Source organism: Schistocerca piceifrons, chromosome 2 (assembly GCF_021461385.2).
Source record: "Schistocerca piceifrons isolate TAMUIC-IGC-003096 chromosome 2, iqSchPice1.1, whole genome shotgun sequence".
Classification (NCBI taxonomy): Eukaryota; Metazoa; Arthropoda; class Insecta; order Orthoptera; family Acrididae; genus Schistocerca; species Schistocerca piceifrons.
In genome coordinates, this window is record NC_060139.1 from 55522348 (window position 1) to 55543589 (window position 21242).

General features: G+C 39.1%; 1 protein-coding gene across 1 annotated transcript in view; it reads right to left on the reverse strand.

Moving 5' to 3' along the window:
* Positions 1-337, reverse strand: part of LOC124775146 (UTP--glucose-1-phosphate uridylyltransferase-like) — a 266959-nt gene extending 266622 nt beyond the window's left edge. The window contains exon 1 of the mRNA XM_047249986.1: positions 281-337. The gene's annotated coding sequence lies outside the window, so the exon portion shown is untranslated. The remainder of the gene's footprint in view (positions 1-280) is intronic.
* Between the last annotated feature and the right edge of the window lie 20905 nt (positions 338-21242).

Genomic DNA, 21242 nt, shown 5'->3' on the forward strand with positions numbered 1-21242 from the left:
AGTTTTATGCATGTAATTGATTTCCTAATTCAATTTGACTATTCCTAGTTAATACTTTCGTTATAGGGTGAAATAAGTGATTGTTTCTTAACTGAAATTCTGTTGTTGACATATAAACAAATATAAATTCTGTACTAATTATAAACATTTGGAGGAAAAACTAATAGTATTCTTCAAGGATCTATTTGGCTCTATTTGAAAACATGTTAGCAAAGCCAGCCCTTAATTAGTTCCAAAGTAATTAACAGTTTTGTAAAAAGTATTGTTTGCATAACAATACCTGTTAATTTCATCATTTAAACAAATAATTTGGTCTAACTCTTGTAGTAGAAGAAACTATTAAAAAGACACAGTTTTTCAATGTTTTCAGCTAAATTAATGAGTGGAGTTTTAATTGCAATTTTTGTAAATTAAACATCAAACAATGTATAGTTTCAGTGCCTATTATTGAGCTGATATATAAGAGCCCGAGTTTTGGTCCCGAGACAATCAGTCTACGGCCGAGTTTCAGACAAGAAACCTGTGTTCGTTAGAACAACAACAATGCATCAAGTTAACTGTGAAATAAGTGTTACACCAACAGGCTGTGTGTTAAAGCAACGACAGTGTCTGTTAGATTTATTGGAAAGACTATGAAATGTGTGGTTAGGTTTTTACTCGTAGATGTTCAACAGTAAACTATTGTAGCAGTATGTTGATGTTTGCCTGCAAACTATTAATTAGGCTTATTGAAAGTTAAACAACAGTGCACTGGCCATATAACTGTGTATTATTCCGGGGGGGTGGGAGGGGGGGAGGGGGGGGGGAGGGGGGATGGGAGTGAACAGTGAAAGTAAAGAACTGTGAAACGCATCTGTGCAACTGTCAGCTACATCATTTATGTAGTCAGTATCAATCTTCCAGTCCCCATTTTTCAGCCAGTGTGGCAATGCAGTACGTCAACACCTAGAACAATCAATGAGATAATAAAGCAGGTGAATGTCACTACTTGCACAAGCATGCTTGAGCATGTGTAGGATAAATGTGCTCAAGAATGGTGTTGTACAAGCAGCTTGATGCTTCATTAAATTTCGATTATGCATTCTAGTGCAAGTGTTCAACTGTGTGTTTGCCTGAGTGTGTGTACCAACAATAAAGACTTGTAGAAGCATTCATCAGTTCTAAATCAGTCTGTGCACTGTGAGTGTCTTGTGTTTTCATTTTCTTTCATTCTGTAATGATGACAGAGATAAAGAATGTTAACTGTGATGTGTTACAGGAATTTATGAGGCTTCACCTGAGTCATCTGTGTTTGTGGAAGTTTAAATGCAAGGATTATCATGATAAAATGAAGAGGGATGCTGCCTGTGATGCACTTCTTGCAAAGGACAAACAGTTAGATTAGACAGCAACAAAAGATATTGTCATGAAGAAGATAAATTCATTAAGAACTAATAACAGAAGGGAAAAGAAAAAAAGAAAAAGCAGTTTTAAATCAGGAGTCGGTGTTGACGAGATCCTCAAACCTGTTTTGTGGTATTTTGATTTGTTTTATTTTTTAAATGAGCAGGAAACTCAAAGATACTCTTATAGCAATTTAGAAGGAAAAAATGTGAGAGGTTGTCAGTAATATTTATTTACAGTAGCACTACTAGAATTAAAATATTTGCCTCTACTTTTTTTACGAAATATTTCAGTACACACTGTTTTCTTATATATTTTTCACAACATTAATGCACAAATATTTGTTTCCAATTAACTTGTCCCTCATTTACAAAATACCTATTTCATGAACTGCTCCTCCACATATTTAGCATCAAGTGGAGTATTTCCAGCAGTAGATCTTTGCAATGGTAGCATATTGGAATACACCGATGTTAAGCCATCATGGAATATACCATGTTCTATGCCCTCAATATCAAAGAAATCACATGCAGCATAAGTGTAACCTATTGTTTGGGCAAAATCAGAATGCTGTATCTGAAACTCTGCTTGTGAGTGTAACTTTATCCTACTGATTGTGTTTCCAACTTGTATTATTAATCTTTGTTTAATGTCCTCATGGAAATTAATGTAATAATGAACTAAATGTTTTTTACTCGTTCCACATCCATGGGTTAACACGCAGAACTGCATCTAGGGAAAACATATTGCAATAAATTAATATAATGGTCATTATATAACTGTGTAAAGCAACTGTTGCTTTCACCACCTTATCAATACAACTGACTTCCAAATTTACAGCTGTGTGTAAAATCCTGAAGTGTGCTGCTAAGATCCCTAAAATGTTGTCAATAATAAAGCACTGAGCTCTTTGTACCCTGCAGTTGTAGATTTTTTTTCATGCAGTCCAAGTCACTCTGTTGGAATGGTTTCAGCATATTAGTCCTCAATGAAAATGCATAGGACAGTTTTTGTGTACCATTTGCTAGTTTTTCCTCTTTTAGAATGTGCTGTGTGTTATTTTGTAATCTTCTTAAGAAATTCAGTATTCTGAAGAACACCTCCATCTCATATTCCACCTCTTGTGTCAAAATCAAACAGAATAAATCTGTAACTGGCATTTTCTGTGCCAAGTAGGCATACATACTGTGTGTATGCATAGAATTAATATAAAATGATACACTTACTGACGGAAGCATAATTTCCATATGCTTTCCATCAATAATCCAAGGCAGTGTGGAAAATTCCACCTCTTTTCAAAATCATTTACAGCTGTGGTCCACACACGTTCTCCCACTTGAAGAATGGCCAATGCAATCAGGGAGAGCAAACAAAATGATATAAGGACGTCATTAAGTCAAATATGATAAAATGTCAAATAAACACAAATAATTGAGAAACTGCAGCCCTAAATAGATCCAAATGGTGACAAATTGTTCACCAAGGAACTCTTAATTTTGAAAAGCAGAGACAATTGCAGGAGAATAGGAAGAGAGATCGCAGAAGAGAACAAGACCTTATGAGAGGATAAACCTGTTACATCTTTCAGTCAACACCAACTGGGTATGCCATTACTGCGGGAGAATCTGTGGCTCCAGAATGGGACTATTTATCCACTAAATAATCCACAGATAATGCTACCAAAAGACTTTTTATACTTGTCAATGAATAAATGCATATGATGATGACTCTAATGTTAACTGCAGGGTATGTGACAGATTGCTAGATTTTTATGAAGACTTCAAAGAAGCCCACAAAGACATTTTCTGTGCAGTAAGGAACATTACAAATCCAATGGCTTTCATCTGAATCAAGAAAGTGTATACAGCACTGCCAATGCTCCAGTGAACTGTGACAAAAACAGTTCGGTTTTTACAAGGTGTGATGTTTCCATTGTGTGCCAGCCAGTCTGCTGTAACTAGCTCTGACGTCATAAATATTGCGCAATACCTTAAAAATCAAGCAAATGACCTAAAACTTTTCTAGCATGTCAGGAATAATACTAAATTAATGTGTGTTAAATATCAGCTCGATAACTTAGCCATTTTCGAAATTGGACGTTTTTCTAAAAAAATCATTGGCGCAACAGAAAAGAGCTAGAGACTTCAAAATTTATATTTAGATTCATCTTTCATAATGATTTAATAAAAATAGTACTTTGGATTTCACAAATTATGGTTTTAGTGGAAATTCATGATTTTGTGGTTTTCGTCTCAAAACTGAAGGAAGCAAGATAGATTAAGTAGGCTAGTAAATAAGGCTAGGATGTTTAGATTTAAATAGGTTGGAGGTCCGCTTTATATATAAGAACGCTGCGTGAGGAAGGAAGGCCCCAGTTCTCTCCAGACGCTGAATGACACGCCATCTGTGTCGGGAGCCGCGTCGCATCAGTGTCACTGCTACAAACAGCCTCGGGTGCCGTATTAAGTTACTAGAGATACGCGGAACCATGAAAACATTTCATGTGAAGTGTTAATTCTGGGATGATTTTCATTATCTAGCTTCAGTTTGCGTATTGTCGTATTTTCACGTGCCGTCGCGGGACAGACATTCTACCAAATATTTAGCGTGGCGTTTGATGAAGTATTTTCATCAAATTATGGCGAGCATTCATTTCAACATTTAATTCGGACATTTATAGTTGCATCAGCGCTTTAGACTCTGAACTGCTCTGTTAGTTAGGTTGCAGGGATACTTGTGTTTTTTATCAGTGAATTTCAGAATATACTCAACTATTTTGGAAAACCGTTTTTGATTAGAAATCCCGGACAATCTCCTAATTCCTCAGAGCTATAAGCTGCAGCTATAATAACATTCTCAGATAAAGTGGGCACTAGGATCTCTAATTACTGGTTCCATGTTTTATTAAATCACTTTCTGGGTGCCAAAAAATAAATAGAGAGCCAGTGTTGAGAACGGCGAAAGACAGCATTAACAACATTCTAAAAGCCAGAAACTGATTCAACATGCAAGCATTTATACAGCAAACATAATTATTTTTACACAAACTTATCCGCCGCCCCACAAGATGTTTGACTGTAGCAATAGTATGTTTTAAAGGTTACCAACAAGTTGAATCTCAACCTGGATGAAAATCATTCATACAGCGAATTATGTGATACCTGGAATGCATGTGCTGGACATGATAAAAGTAAAGCAGAAGACCAGATTTGTTTAAGCAGAAGACAATGATTCAGATCTCCCAATTGCTTAGGCTTGTATCATACATATTTTCAGTTCCTACCCATATCTCATTTGCTGAAAGCATTTTCATTATGTTGAAGAAGCAGTGGGTAGAAGAAAGAAATCCAATGTCCATGTTCTTAGTGAAAAGAGACCTTCAAATAAAAGTGAAATTTGTGGTGTATTCTCAAATTTTCTGAAAGAGAGGGGAGACAGTGAAGGACTAATAAAAGCAGCAAAGAGCAATGCAAAATATGCATTTAAAAATACAAAACTTTAACCATATTACTGTTGGACATTTTCTTCAAGATTTCTTTACCCCTCTTTTTTATCTGAACTTATTATATTGCCTGTAATTGATCATTTAATACTTCATTTAATGTTTAAACAGTAAATCCATACATTACAAATAGGAATGAAAAGGAGAAGACTTTATTTTTTATTTTAACACAACATTAAAACTAAGTTTTGATTTGTTTAGAAATCGTGGGTACAATAAACTGGTTGTAATACTTATGATATTTGCGGTAAACTATTAGTATTCTCTTCATTCTATATGATTGAGAAGCCCAGGTTTTCTTAAAAGGTGGCATTCCAATGTAAAAGTCACTTGCCCTTTATTTCACAATGCAAACAAACAAATGGTCAGGTACGAGGGGAGGATGTCCACAGCTCATGGTCTAGTGGCTAGTGTTGCTGCCTCTGGATCACAGGGTCCCGAGTTCGATTCCTGGCCGGATTGTGGATTTTCTCTGCCTGGGGACTGAGTGTTTGTGTTGTTCTCACCACTTCATCATCATCATCATTTGTGACAGTGGTTAGAATGGACTGTGCACAAAAAACTGGGCTGTGTAAAAATTGGGACTTCATACAGGTGTTGATGACTGTGCAGTCGTGCACCCCACAAACCAAACATCATCATCATCATCATCATCATCATCATCATCATCATGAGGGCAGGTCATCACCATAGAATGGAAGTACTAAATGGCACTCCAAGAAAAGTCATGGCCAGTCAGTTGGTGAGAGGAGAGAAAAGTTGAAACCATGTTTATTAAACAGCAATGTGACAGAAAAATAAAACGACAGATGCTATGCAGATAGAGTATTTTCAAAACACACATTTCTGGCAGGTTTTTAGTTAATCGGCTGCTCATGACCTCCTGACACACTGACAGACACTGACAGAGTGTTGCTATGAAGAGTGCATAACACTGACATTTGCTCATTTAAGTCTGTGAACATTTTCAGGATCTTTTGACCAAGAGAAAGCACATCAAGGCTCCAAAAAAAGTAGCAGCTACACCTGTATCATAATCAGCATGAACAAGCAAAGGGGTCAAATGATTTTCAGCTCATAGTTCAGTCTCATCCAAGGATTGTGCTGAAATCAGGGCTTTACCAAAGTGATGGTGAGATGAATCTAGGAACATATGAGGGCCGTCCACAAAGTATGTTCCATTTCTATTTTTATCCGCAGCAGCACTATGATTGCAGTTCTGAGCATGCGCGGCAGTTACTCTGGCTCAAGGAGAAGATACATACACCATTTTCAGGTCGCTGCTGCCAATGTGTGCTTTTTAGTGCTTCTTTATAATTTCAGCCGTAACTGAAAATGCTGCCCTGTGTGAAATCAGATCTGTGATTCATTTTCTAAATGCAAAGAAAGTTAAACCAAAGGAAATTCATTGGCAAATCTGTGAGGTTTACGGACAAAATGCTATGAGTGATTCAATGGTTAGAAGATGGGTCAGACTGTTCAATGAAGGACATGATCAAGTGCATGATGAAGAACGAAGTGGACACTCATCTCTGGTTACTGATGAACTGGTTCTTACAATTGAATAGAAGATTAAACACAACCCTAAGTTTACACTTAGTGCCCTTGCTATGGAAGTTCTGCAAATCTCAAGAAATTGTTACAGAAAAACTGAAATTTTGAAAACTCTGCTCACATTGGCTATCCAAAATTCTTACTGAACAACACAAAAAACAATGGATGGGCAGTGCACTTCAGTTTTTGACACACTACAATGAAGAAGGCAATGGTTTTCTTTCTCGGATAGTCACGGGGGATGAAACTTGGGTATCGTGCGACACCCCTGAAAGAAAACAGCAATCAATGGAATGGAGGCACACTTCATCCCCAACGAAGGTTAAGCGTAAGCAAATCTTGACACCTCGAAAAGTCATGTGCACCATTTTTTGGGACAGAAATGGCATTTTGCTGATTGATTTCTTACCATGAGGCCAAACAATCTGTACGTAGGGTTACTGCGAGACCATTAAAAATTGCACCATGCAATACAGAGCAAGTGCGAAGGATTATTGTCAAAAGGTGTTGTTTTTTTCCACGATAATGTCCAACCTCACACGGCACATGTGACCAAACGACTCTTACGGGAATTTCACTGTGACCTGTTTGATCATCCTTTGTACAGCCCAGACCTCGCTCCTAGTGACTTTCATCTCTTCTTACACCCAAAATCTGTCCTTGATGGTCAACACTTCAATGATGATGACAAGCTGAAAGAACATGTTAACACATGGTTGAATACACAGGTGGCAACCTTTTATGAAGAAGACATACAAAAACTTGTGACACGCTATAACAAGTGCATACAAAATTTCAGAAGCTATGTAGAAAAGTAGTTTAACAGTTTTAGATTTTTGTACAATAAATATTTTTTCTGTATCTGTACATGTTTACAGGAGACCATTTGTTGACAGCCGATATCATTTTATTGTGTACAGCAAAACCAACTCCAGAAGTCCAGGCTGGGCTTAGCTCATTGCTGTTAAAGAGCGTGTGAGTATCTCCAATCTTCATAACACCCTGAGGAAGTCTTGTTTCTTGAATTGCTGCCACTATGCATTGATATTTACTCAGTTCTCCTCCAAGTTGTTTCATTCCCCCCGTCATGATTGACCTTACATTCCATGTTCCAATTCTAAATCCAGAAAATCCATTTACGTATCCAGTTTCGTCACCATTTTGATCCGTCCAGTTTTTCCTTTTGTCTTTTTCTTTAACCAGAATCTTTTTTTACAGAGGATGGGGGGTTGGCCCATCCTCTAACCCTCCTCCTTTCTCATCCGGGCTTGGGACCGGCAATGGCGGAGTTTATACCAGCGGTATGGAAAGCCACACATTGGACGAATATTGGCGCAGAAGAGACTCCAATGGTTTGGCCACATCCTACGGGCAGACGGATCCCTTCCAAACAGAGTCCTCCACTCTCAACCCACAGGAAAACGCCCTAGAGGACGCCCAAGAACTCGATGGAAGGATAGGATAACAACGATCCTGAAAGAAGTGGAACCAGCAGCCGTGGAGGAGGACGCCAACGACCGGATGAGATGGACTGCCATCTGCAACAGCTCCCTCCTCTCGTGTAATTGACAGACACTGCGTGTGTGTTTTTTTTGTTTTTTTGTTTCTGTAATGCACCTTTGATTGAATGCCCTGTTTATTTTTTCGTTTTTCTTTAAGCTGTAATGTACATATGTAACTTTTACTACTGTATAGAGTACTTTTGTAAGTCTTTTTGTCTTTACTTTTCCTTTTGTTCTTCTTGCTGTAGGCCTTAAAGGCCCGATAAGGCAATAAATGATGATGATGATGATGATCTGTACATGTTTGTTTTATATAACCAAACGGAACTTACTTTGTGGACATACATCGTATTCCAACCTCTTACATGTCACTTCTGTAAGAGTCCTGAAGACAAAATTAGATTCATTACAGTGCGCATAAAGCCAAATGCACAGTTATTCTTCCACTACTCCATACATGAATGGAATGTGAATTAGCTGTAATAACTGTTACAATGGGAAATACCCTCTACCATATGCTACACAGTAATTTGCAGAATATTAGTATAGATTTAGAAGTGAGTTGTATTTCAATGAGGGACATTGCCTATGTATCATTGTGGAGCTCAGTACAGTGTATTAGCAGTGGGGCTGTGTACATTCAAACAGTCTGTACTATTGCCATATTCATCCCCTCCTGTCATAAACTGATCAATGATATCATGCAGTGTTGCCAGATTTTCTCCTTCCACGCCACATTCTGAAGTCAGACCAGTTCGTGAGAAATTGAAACAATTGTGGGAAATTCACAATAGCATAATTCTGCTACATGGTTTTCCCCCATTCTTTTGACATCACTGTGGAAGTGGGGCAGTTGTTCTAACATAGTGGTAAATTCAAAAAATCCAAGATGGGGCAAGTCCTGTTGGTGTGGAATTCAAAAAATTCAAGATGGTGATCCAAGATGCCAGACCTGGGAATACTAGTGCAGCACTGTGACACCAGAATCCAAGAGGGAAGACCTGGTAATACAGGTACAGTCTACACAGTTGTCAGATTTCCCCAGCCAAATGATGTCAGAATTTAATATGGTGTTACATAAACTGAAGGTGGAGTGGGGAGAAAGGAAAGGGAAGGGAAAGCTGCATTGGGACTTCATGTGGAATCAGCGGTGATGAGTGAAAATGTGTGCCAGACCAGGACTCGAACCTGGGATCTCCTGTGTACTAGGCAGCTGCATTAACCACTGCACCGTCAGGCCACATCATTTGTAGCAAATATATGGACTACCTCAGCATTCTGCTAGGCTGTTTCACATTCCCAACCAGCATCACCTGTTCACAATTCCTGTCCATGTCCTCCGTGCTCACTGATTTTAGTTTCCCACCTGATGTTGAATGTTAATGTGCATCTGCACTGGAGGTTGTGGATTCATTGTCCATCGAGGTTAATCAATTACATGATTGCATGGTGTCTGTTCATTCAGACATTGTTTGTACAGAAGTCCAAAACACGCAATCAGCCAACCATGCTGAGAAAACACTACAAATCACAGTAGTGGGTCAGGGAGGATTCTACCTCCAAATTAAAGGTCATGATGTAACCCAATATCCCACCCATGCCTCTGGGGCAGTTGGGTGTGGCATATTCAGTGTCAACATATAAGTTAGGAGGTAACCCGATAACTGTCATTTGTCAAGATAAACCCCCTCTCCAAGATCACCGATACACTGTGTGCATTCTGATTCCAAAATCAAGTTTACCCTCCCCTTTTCCCAATCCAGCTGTGTGAGCATCGTCAACCTTCATCTATTCACAAACTGAAATGATTATCAGAGAGAGATCAGCTGTAGAGTTACACTACTTAAAAATGAGGAAATACTACCATAATTTATGCTACTGCTATGATCCAAATCTATGAGAAGCTTGCCCCTGCATTATTAATGTGTGATGTCGTAGTGTGTTAAAAACAATGAATTTTTCGGAAGCACTCCAATGTATCATCATCTCCCACAGGTGATTAAAATTTTGGGATAAACTGTTACATTTTTGATTCATTACCTCTGAGCTTTCAAGATCATCATCCTAAGACATACCTGAATATGAGACTTCAAATGTCAGACAATTTCCACATGGTAATATGTGAACAAATCATCAATCTCTGACATTAAACAACTATCACAGGGCAACATTTTAACAAATACAGCAATATCCCACGTTAAACAATTGGCATCCTGCAACATACATCCTCTTGCTACATACCAAGTCTACAAGGAACTTATTCCTGCAGTATTAGCTGGTTAAAAACAATGACATCACTATCAGGCTGCCTTAGAGGAGCATGACACTAAGATATTACAGTATATGTGTAAATAATGGTGGAAAATCCAAGTAATAATCTTTCCACAGACTACATGCTGCTAAATTTACACAGTAAACAATTACCTCCAGTCCTCCTGTGCTGATAACCACCAAAACTAGCATAAAAATGACTTCCTAGTAAATTAAACATGATTCCATAGGGTATATACGCAGACAAGGAAAAAAAATTCCTGGATTTCCCAGTTAAAAATGCACTTTCTGCCGGGTGGAAACATAGTTTTTTCCTGTTAATTGACAGTACATTTTCTCTCGGGACTGTATAATTTATCAATCCTTTGAATGGTTATGGTTTTATACGTGGGCGTAGAATTTCCCGGTGCTTTAGAAAACGAAACTCAGGGGAAAAAACACCTTTTGGAAAGATGTTTGATGTGCAGTAACATGTACACTGCATATTGTCGTATTACGAAAATATAATTCGAATTCCACGAAACACCGCATATTGCTTTCCGAAGCATTGAAATCGAGATTGCGATGCATGAACAGGAAAAGTTGATGGTTTAATTTAAAACATACAATGTTGCTACAAGAAAAACAAAGCTTTCCATATAATATTGGTCTTTAATGCCAATACACTGCAAGAGAAGCTAAGCTTTCACATATAATGTTGGTCTTTTATGCACGTATTACATTTTTTGATACATCACACAAATGTGCAAGTAAATTTTTTAATAACAGCATAAAAGTGTGATCTTCTGTGCTGTAAATTCTTCTAAATGGCTTGTTGTCAAAGAGCTGATTCCCAGTGAAATAGCCATTGACCCGATATTAAGCTTTTCAATGTTTTTTTCAGGATGTAAATTTAATTGGGTACCAGTACTTTGTTATCTCATGTCTGGTTCTTTGTTATGGCATAATGCCATACGTGCTAGAAGATGAAAACGTACACATGATATGCACCGAACAGTTTAAACTAGCCAATAGTTTGGAATTAAACCCTTTGCTTCTAATATATTGACTGCCCCAGCAGAAAAGATTAATAAAAGAAAATTTCTTCAGCAAACCGATAAAAATAACTTCATTGTTCTGCATGTCAATTAATGTTTGACTGTCAGAAAGGTGGGAATAAAATTTGAAACTAAAAACGTATTTTAGTCTTCCGTAATTATGTGAATGTATTTTAATTCACATGATAGTTCCCGGCCAAATAAATCAATTTTGTTTTCATTTGACGTCAGTGCAGTAGACAAAGAGGAAACAGCAAAATCACTAAATGTAAACACGGGTCACATGGAGGCTACCCACTTCCCTATTATAACTCAGACTGCCCTGCACATCAGACCATATCTATGATATTTCCGAACCAGGGCAATAGTAGATAGTGGCATACCCAGAGCATTTGAGATAGGACGTCAAAAATTTTTAAAAAATCAAATTTTCAGAAATATGTTCATTTTGTAGCGCACGTGTTTCTGAGGAGTCTGATACATAAAACATACATGTCCGAGGAATTGTTAGACATGTTATTTGATCTTAAGTGTGCCAAAGTGCAGTGCCACACCTCTTCACACAGCATTCTTCTTTCCCATGTCACTGTATTTCGGTCTGTGGAATTGAAACATGTATATTTTGTACTGGATTCCATCAAACTATATTCAGGACAGTGTAAATTAAAATGTCCTATGGTGCTTCTCCTGCTTCCAGTCGTCCGGTTTGACATCCTGCCCCTCCATTATATTTTTTTTATTTATTTTTTTTATTTTTTTTTAAATGTCTTCAGAAAATTTGCACTCTTTATTCCCTATTAGCTAACAACTTGCCGCTTTGTGTGACATAAAATTAAGTTTAGGATACATAAAACCAGTAAAGAGAAGGGATGAGCAAGACAGTACACATTTCTTCAATACTTAGCTCCAAGAATTTTTTTCTCTCTAATCTTGCTACAACTTTACATGGTGTGCTTTCCTTTCTGTGAAAGTTTGTCAAACATTTTGCTACATGAAAAATCAAAATGTTGTTGTCTAATACTGAAAACGCTGTAATTACAAATAGGCTCAAGACTGGTGTGGTTTCTCGGCCTGATTACCTGTGTTTTGTCACTGTGTGCGAGATAAAACAAAATAGGCCTTTACAATACTGCAGCAATTGTAACACATGCCAAATAAACAAGACTGTTTTGGCAGAAATTGACATTTTTATGACATGGCAGAATATATTTCACAAAGTACCAATATCAAATGCCTATTAGGCCTACTACAAGCAAAAAGCTTTATGTTAGGAAGTAGTTTTACACTTCACTCATATGCTCCAGTTTCCCAAGCATAAGACTGAAAAGTAGTAGTGCGAAATTTTTATATAAATTTGGAATCGTCATATTCTTCCATAATTTAAGTGATGTCACCGTTTCTTCTCCTTCCTCGTTCTAACAAACAATGTTGTCATCACTAATTCTGTATCTATTCCTGCCAATGTCAAAGCTTATTTGCTGGTTAACTTCACTAACTCTGCCAGAATCACAAGTTTAGTTATCCCGTGATTATTCTCCAGTTGGGCATTGTTACGTGTTCGTACAACGCGTTTTCCTCACTACTTCCAGAATAGACCTTAAAGTGGCTGCTAGCCAGAGACTGTACAACTGGACCTTGCTAGAATAGCGATCTGGCCAAAAATTTTCTGTCAAAATTTCATTTTCATGGATACACCGAGAAGATAATACGTTATCTTTCTTACCTGTTATTCCTGTTAGTCATTTATTCGCACTCTGGTAGTCTGAATCTATGTATTTCACTGATAATCATAACAATGCTCACCATTCACAAACCCAATCAACCACATAATCAGACAATGGTGGGCTTTCTTTCATTCGGCTATACTCTGCTCAGCTCGTATAGCCACTTTTGCCCACAGGAAAGTTTATTTCTAGATGTGACGAGGATTCCACTGACAGAGACATCACATACACTATGCATGCATTCACACATCAACTTATGATTCATTCAGAAATCAACTTATAATATGTTCAACAATTTTCAATAACCGACAGGGACACGTTTCAAAGTCATGCGAATAATCGATAGACCAATGTGCGCTGGATGCTAGGCGCTTTGTGAAACAAGGTTTTTTTCCTCAAGAATATGAATTTCCCCCCCTCCCCCCTACTCCTAGATCCATGGCTGCTGCACAATTTGGCAGCTTGGCCACAGTGGTGAAATTTTTCCTGGTAGCAACTAAGCAAGTAGCTGCTGCTGCTGCCGCTCCCCCCCCCCCCCCCCCCCCCCCACACACACACACACACAGCCAAGCTAGAAGCGGAAGAAGATACTACTCAACTGCACATGTACGTGATCCCACTCATAACTGCTAAAACAAATCTAATGTTAGCAGTTCTGATGTCATGCACATCGGAGGCAATTTGTTGTAACGAAGCATTGCATAGTCTTCCTAAAGACTTTGACACATTTTGCTGTTGACAGACGCTTGTATGACCACTGTGTTTTGTTGCTGTATATGGTGCATTTCCTTTGCAATTTAAGTTCTATTTTAGTTTTTTCTCTCATTCATATTTTATTGCTGCAGTATTATTCTGCAGAAGCAGGATACAGTAATAACCTTTGTTAGAGTATTGGTTCTTACCAGTCAAAATTACAAAAATTTAACTGAGAACAAAAACAATGAAAAATTCGCAGAATTCAAAAAAATTCCCGGGTTTTTCCTAGTTTTCTCCCGGATGAAAAAATTCCCAGGTTTTTCCCCGATCTACCGGTTGTCCCGGGTTGTAGACACCCTGTTCCATCACTAATAGTATGCCTTAAGGGTATTGGACACCATAAGTTGTAGTAGGATTTGTAAATAATGCTCAGAAAATCCAAGTAGGAACGTTTCTACAGGTAAGTATTTTACATTAAAAAACATGCTAAGTTGCAGTGTACGGTATTTCCCCTACCTATGCTGTTACTGTCACTACTGGCCCTGGATATGAATAGTAGAGGACATATGCTTTATTAAAAAGAAAAACTAAAAAATGTGGAGACCCACATGTCATCGTCTCAACTGTCTTAGCAAATCTCGCCGTAAGACGCCACTGTCTGGTGGGCCAGAACAACATCACCTGTAGGTGGTGTTGGCCAGAACCTACTGCCGTGACAGCTCACTGCCGCCAGACACCCACACACCCAAATATCAAAAGAAGCAGCAGTCTCAATAAGAGCTGGCAAGCCTATCTAGCTGTGATCACACACTGGCCAGGAACTGTCAGAATCATCCACCCTGATAGATACTGCTACTGAAGAGAGGGAGAGTGAAAGAGAGAGAGAGAGAGAGAGAGAGAGAGAGAGAGAGAGAGAGAGGTGGACTCTTGAGCACACTTTGTCATGTGGGGAACGGCACGAGATAAAAGGCAGCAGGTTGCACTTGCAGGTCGCAGAAGTTGTGCTCACCTTTTCCCAATATCAGCTGCCACTGCCACCAACTCCACACCACACTCCAGTGCCACTTTGTTTCTAAAGAGACACCACCCCCCCTCCCCTGCCATTGGACATGAGCCAGAGGAAGCAGCAGATGTGTGTAGGTGGTTGTACAATAGTCGATTGAATGTGCTACCTGATTAAGTACCAAGCACTCCACAGGGAGTGACTCTAATAATCTTTCATAACACTGCTATTAGTTGGTCACAAACTTTAAGAGCCTGAAACTCCTGTTTGGTAACGACATACAGACTGCAACAACCTCTGTCTAAGTCGTGTGTCTCCAATAGAGATGCTTTCTGAGCTTTTTCTTGTTGACTGAACATATCTTTTACTTACTTGCATGTCTTAATGAACAAACATTGCTGTTGGTAGATAACTGTCCGAAGTTACTTCCAAATAAAGTAACTAAATGTGAATAGCTTGGCTTCAGCTGTGTTAAGTATTGATGTACTACCTATTGGTGAGGTCTGAAAATTTGGGATGGACTGGGACTCGAACCCAGATTTCCCACTTATTGTGAGTGGTAGCCTTAACCATTAGACTAACCATGCATGCCTCTGCAACTGATCCAAATATGCATATGTCACACTGTCAACATGCCTATAACATAGTCTCCTATATTCACCACTAAATGCTAACAGCTATACTCTGTATTCCCACACCAAAGAGAATGAAACTACAAGTAATCGAGAAAAATGATGGTATCATCTTTAGAAATTCAGAGAGTTATTTTTTCCATGTGGCCATACAACAAAACTATTCTAAATCTTCTGAACAATATTAGCTTTAATATAAAGCTCACTACAGAAAAAGTGAAAGATGGTCCAATTTCAGATTTTGATGTACAATTAATTAGAAAATCTAAGGGAACTATAAGGCATAAAGCCTACAGAAAATCCACTCACAAAAATTCCAATCACCATCTCAAGCAGAAAAGAGTAGTGATAAAAATATTAGTAGACCAACCTGAAATGTTGTTGTTGTTGTGGTCTTCAGTCCTGAGACTGGTTTGATGCAGCTCTCCATGCTACTCTATCCTGTGCAAGCCTTTTCATCTCCCAGTACCTACTGCAACCTACATCCTTCTGAATCTGCTTAGTGTATTCATCTCTTGGTCTCCCTCTACGATTTTTACCCTCCACGCTGCCCTCCAATACTAAATTGGTGATCCCTTGATGCCTCAGAACATGCCCTACCAACCGATCCCTTCTTCTGGTCAAGTTGTGCCACAAACTTCTCTTCTCCCCAATCCTATTCAATACTTCCTCATTAGTTATGTGATCTACCCATCTGATCTTCAGCATTCTTCTGTAGCACCACATTTCAAAAGCTTCTATTCTCTTCTTGTCCAAACTATTTATCGTCCATGTTTCACTTCCATACATGGCTACACTCCATACGAATACTTTCAGAAATGACTTCCTGACACTTAAATCAATACTGGATGTTAACAAATTTCTCTTCTTCAGAAACGCTTTCCTTGCCATTGCCAGCCTACATTTTATATCCTCTCTACTTCGACCATCATCAGTTATTTTGCTCCCCAAATAGCAAAACTCCTTTACTACTTTAAGTGCCTCATTTCCTAATCTAATTCCCTCAGCATCACCCGACTTAATTAGACTACATTCCATTATCCTTGTTTTGCTTTTGTTGATGTTCATCTTATATCCTCCTTTCAAGACACTGTTCATTCCATTCAACTGCTCTTCCAAGTCCTTTGCTGTCTCTGACAGAATTACAATGTCATCGGCGAACCTCAAAGTTTTTATTTCTTCTTCATGAATTTTAATACCTACTCCGAATTTTTCTTTTGTTTCCTTTACTGCTTGCTCAATATACAGATTGAACAACATCGGGGAGAGGCTACAACCCTGTCTTACTCCCTTCCCAACCACTGCTTCCCTTTCATGTCCCTCGACTCTTATAACTGCCATCTGGTTTCTGTATAAATTGTAAATAGCCTTTCGCTCCCTGTATTTTACCCCTGCCACCTTTAGAATTTGAAAGAGAGTATTCCAGTCAACATTGTCAGAAGCTTTCTCTAAGTCTACAAATGCTAGAAACGTAGGTTTGACTTTCCTTAATCTTTCTTCTAAGATAAGTCGTAAGGTCAGTATTGCCTCACGTGTTCCAGTGTTTCTACAGAATCCAAACTGATCTTCCCCAAGGTTGGCTTCTACTAGTTTTTCCATTCGTCTGTAAAGAATTCGTGTTAGTATTTTGCAGCTGTGACTTATTAAGCTGATAGTTCGGTAATTTTCACATCTGTCAACACCTGCTTTCTTTGGGATTGGAATTATTATATTCTTCTTGAAGTCTGTGGGTATTTCGCCTGTTTCATACATCTTGCTCACCAGATGGTAGAGTTTTGTCAGGACTGGCTCTCCCAAGGCTGTCAGTAGTTCTAACGGAATGTTGTCTACTCCCGGGGCCTTGTTTCGACTCAGGTCTTTCAGTGCTCTGTCGAACTCTTCACGCAGTATCATATCTCCCATTTCATCTTCATCTACATCCTCTTCCATTTCCATAATATTGTCCTCAAGTACATCGCCCTTGTATAGACCCTCTATATACTCCTTCCACCTTTCTGCTTTCCCTTCTTTGCTTAGAACTGGGTTTCCATCTGAGCTCTTGATATTCATACCAGTCGTTCTCTTATCTCCAAAGGTCTCTTTAATTTTCCTGTAGGCGGTATCTATCTTACCCCTAGTGAGATAGGCCTCTACATCCTTACATTTGTCCTCTAGCCATCCCTGCTTAGCCATTTTGCACTTCCTGTCGATCTCATTTTTGAGACGTTTGTATTCCTTTTTGCCTGTTTCACTTACTGCATTTTTATATTTTCTCCTTTCATCAATTAAATTCAATATTTCTTCTGTTACCCAAGGATTTCTACTAGCCCTCATCTTTTTACCTACTTGATCCACTGCTGCCTTCACTACTTCATCCCTCAAAGCTACCCATTCTTCTTCTACTGTATTTCTTTCCCCCATTCCTGTCAATTGCTCCCTTATGCTCTCCCTGAATCTCTGTACAACCTCTGGTTCTTTTAGTTTATCCAGGTCCCATCTCCTTAAATTCCCACCTTTTTGCAGTTTCTTCAGTTTTAATCTACAGGTCATAACCAATAGATTGTGGTCAGAGTCCACATCTGCCCCTGGAAATGTCTTACAATTTGAAACCTGGTTCCTAAATCTCTGTCTTACCATTATATAATCTATCTGATACCTTTTAGTATCTCCAGGGTTCTTCCATGTATACAACCTTCTTTCATGATTCTTGAACCAAGTGTTAGCTATGATTAAGTTATGCTCTGTGCAAAATTCTACAAGGCGACTTCCTCTTTCATTTCTTCCCCCCAATCCATATTCACCTACTATGTTTCCTTCTCTCCCTTTTCCTACTGACGAATTCCAGTCACCCATGACTATTAAATTTTCGTCTCCCTTCACTACCTGAATAATTTCTTTTATCTCGTCATACATTTCATCTATTTCTTCATCATCTGCAGAGCTAGTTGGCATATAGACTTGTACTACTGTAGTAGGCATGGGCTTTGTGTCTATCTTGGCCACAATAATGCGTTCACTATGCTATTTGTAGTAGCTAACCCGCACTCCTATTTTTTTTATTCATTATTAAACCTACTCCTGCATTACCCCTATTTGATTTTGTATTTATAACCCTGTAATCACCTGACCAAAAGTCTTGTTGCTCCTGCCACCGAACTTCACTAATTCCCACTATATCTAACTTCAACCTATCCATTTCCCTTTTTAAATTTTCTAACCTACCTGCCCGATTAAGGGATCTGACATTCCACGCTCCGATCCGTAGAATGCCAATTTTCTTTCTCCTGATAACGACGTCCTCTTGAGTAGGCCCCGCCCGGAGATCCGAATGGGGGACTATTTTACCTCCGGAATATTTTACCCAAGAGGACGCCATCATCATGTAATCATACAGTAAAGCTGCATGCCCTCGGGAAAAATTACGGCTGTAGTTTCCCCTTGCTTTCAGCCGTTCGCAGTACCAGCACAGCAAGGCCGTTTTGGTTAATGTTACAAGGCCAGATCAGTCAATCATCCAGACTGTTGCCCTTGCAACTACTGAAAAGGCTGCTGCCCCTCTTCAGGAACCACACGTTTGTCTGGCCTCTCAACAGATACCCCTCCATTGTGGTTGCACCTATGGTACGGCTATCTGTATCGCTGAGGCATGCAAGCCTCCCCACCAACGGCAAGGTCCATGGTTCATGGGGTTCTTTAAAACCACAATACTCCAGAGGACTCGGACGAGCTCGATCATATACAAACGACTTTCAGAAGGAATGCCTACTCTGACAAAGAAATAAACAGGGCGCTATATCCTAAAAGATCTAGAGTGTTTAATGAAAAAGAACCAACTAAAGGGATATTTTTCTTTTCATTTGTAAAAACTATCACAGATCGCATCAGCAAGATACTGAGCAAATACATTGGTGGTATGGTGTTTAAAACAATGAGAAAGTTGTGTGAATATTTGAACACCACAAAGGATGTATGCCAACCTCTTGCCACAGTAGGACTATATAAAACCCCTTGCACTTGCTGCCATGTGTACATAGCAACTACAGAAATATACATTAACAACTGCCTCAAGGAACACAAGAACAACTGACACCTGGGCAAGATGGATAAACTGATAGTAGCAGATCAGACACTAGGACTGGGAGACCACCAAATTCATTTTTCTGACATCGTAGTTTTAGCAAGATCAAATAATTACTATAACAGGATGAAAAGAGAGGCCATAGAAATTCAAAAGCACAAAAACAATTTCAACAGAAAAGAAGAAGGGTTCAAATTAGATACATTGTGGGGCCCAGTGCTAAATAAAATGAACAGTTCTGATTCTTCCCCTCTACAAGCTCCTAAGTGTACATCAGCATTATTCTGCTATCTTGCGCAATGGTCGATGACATCACGAACCAACAGTTGCGTGGATACATATAAGCATTTTGACTAGCTGTGCTTGCTTCAAGTCTGTAACAGCTTTCAGTCATGAAAACTAGAGCCAAACAGAAAATAGTGTTTAACCATTTCTTGCTCATGATTGCCTGGTTGGTGTAATTCTACACCAGTCAACTTTTGTGTGAACAAATTGCAGAATAAAATCTTTAATAGGGAATGGTTTAAGTCTGTTTGACGCATTGTTTTGTTTCAGTATTATCTGCTTCCATGCAGAATTCTGAAGCGTGATTTATCACTTTAACAGGGTCCTGGAGAAAATATGTTTCCTTAGATTTAACATAACACTTGTGTATAATACCTACACTATGTGATCAAAAGTATTCAGATGCCCCCAAAAACATATGTTTTTCATATTAGGTGCAGTGTGCTTCCACCTACTGCCAGGTACTCCATATCAGCAACCTCAGTAGTCATTAGACATTGTGAGAGAGCAGAATGGGGTGCTCCATGGAACTAACGGGCTTTGAATGTGGTCAGGTGATTGGGTGTAACTTGTGGCATACATCTGTTTCTGATGTGATAGTGAAGTGGAAACATATAGGGACATGTACAGTACAAAAGTGTACACGCTGACCCCACCTGTTGACTGACAGTGACCACTGACAGTTGGAGTGGACCGTAATGTGTAATAGGCAGACATCTATCCAGACCATCACACAGGAATTCCAAAGTGCATCAGGATCCACTGCAAGTACTATGACAGTTAGGTGGGAGGTGAGAAAACTTAGAGTTCATGGTCAAGCAGCTGCTCATAAGCCACACATCAAGCTGGTAAATGCCAAACGACATCTTGCTTGGTGTAAGGAGTGCAAGCATTGGATGATTAAACAGTGAAAAAACATTGTGTGGAATGATGAATCACGGTACACAGCGTGGCAATCTGATGGCACGATGTGCGTATGGCAAATGCTCAGTGAACATTGTCTGCAAGTGCATGTAGTGCCAACAGTAAAATTCAGAGGCTGTGGTGTTATGGCAGTCATGTTTTTCATGAAGGGGGCTTGCACCCCTTGTTGTTTCATGTGGCACTATCACAGCAGAGGTCTACATTGATGTTTTAAGCACCGAGCAATTCGGGGATGGCGACTGCATCTTTCAACACAGTCGATCACCTGTTCATAATGCACGCCCTGTGGCGGAGTAGTTACATGACAATAACATTCCTGTAATGGGCTGGACTGCACAGAGTCCTTACCTGAATCCTATAGAACACCTTTGGGATGTTTGGAACAATGACTTCATGCCAGGTCTCACTGACCGACATCGATACCTCTCCTCAGTGAAGAACTCCATAAAGAATGATCTGTCATTCACCAAGAAACTCTTCCAGCACCTAACTGAATGTATGCCTGTGAGAGTGGAAGCTGTCATCAAGGCTAAGGGTGGGTCAACAGCATATTGAATTCCAGCATTAGTGATGGAGGGTGCCACAAACTTGTAAGCATTTTTAGTCAGGTGTCTGGATACTTTTGATTACATAGTGTATGTTGTCTATGCTGGAATGTTGTGTTAAAGCTTG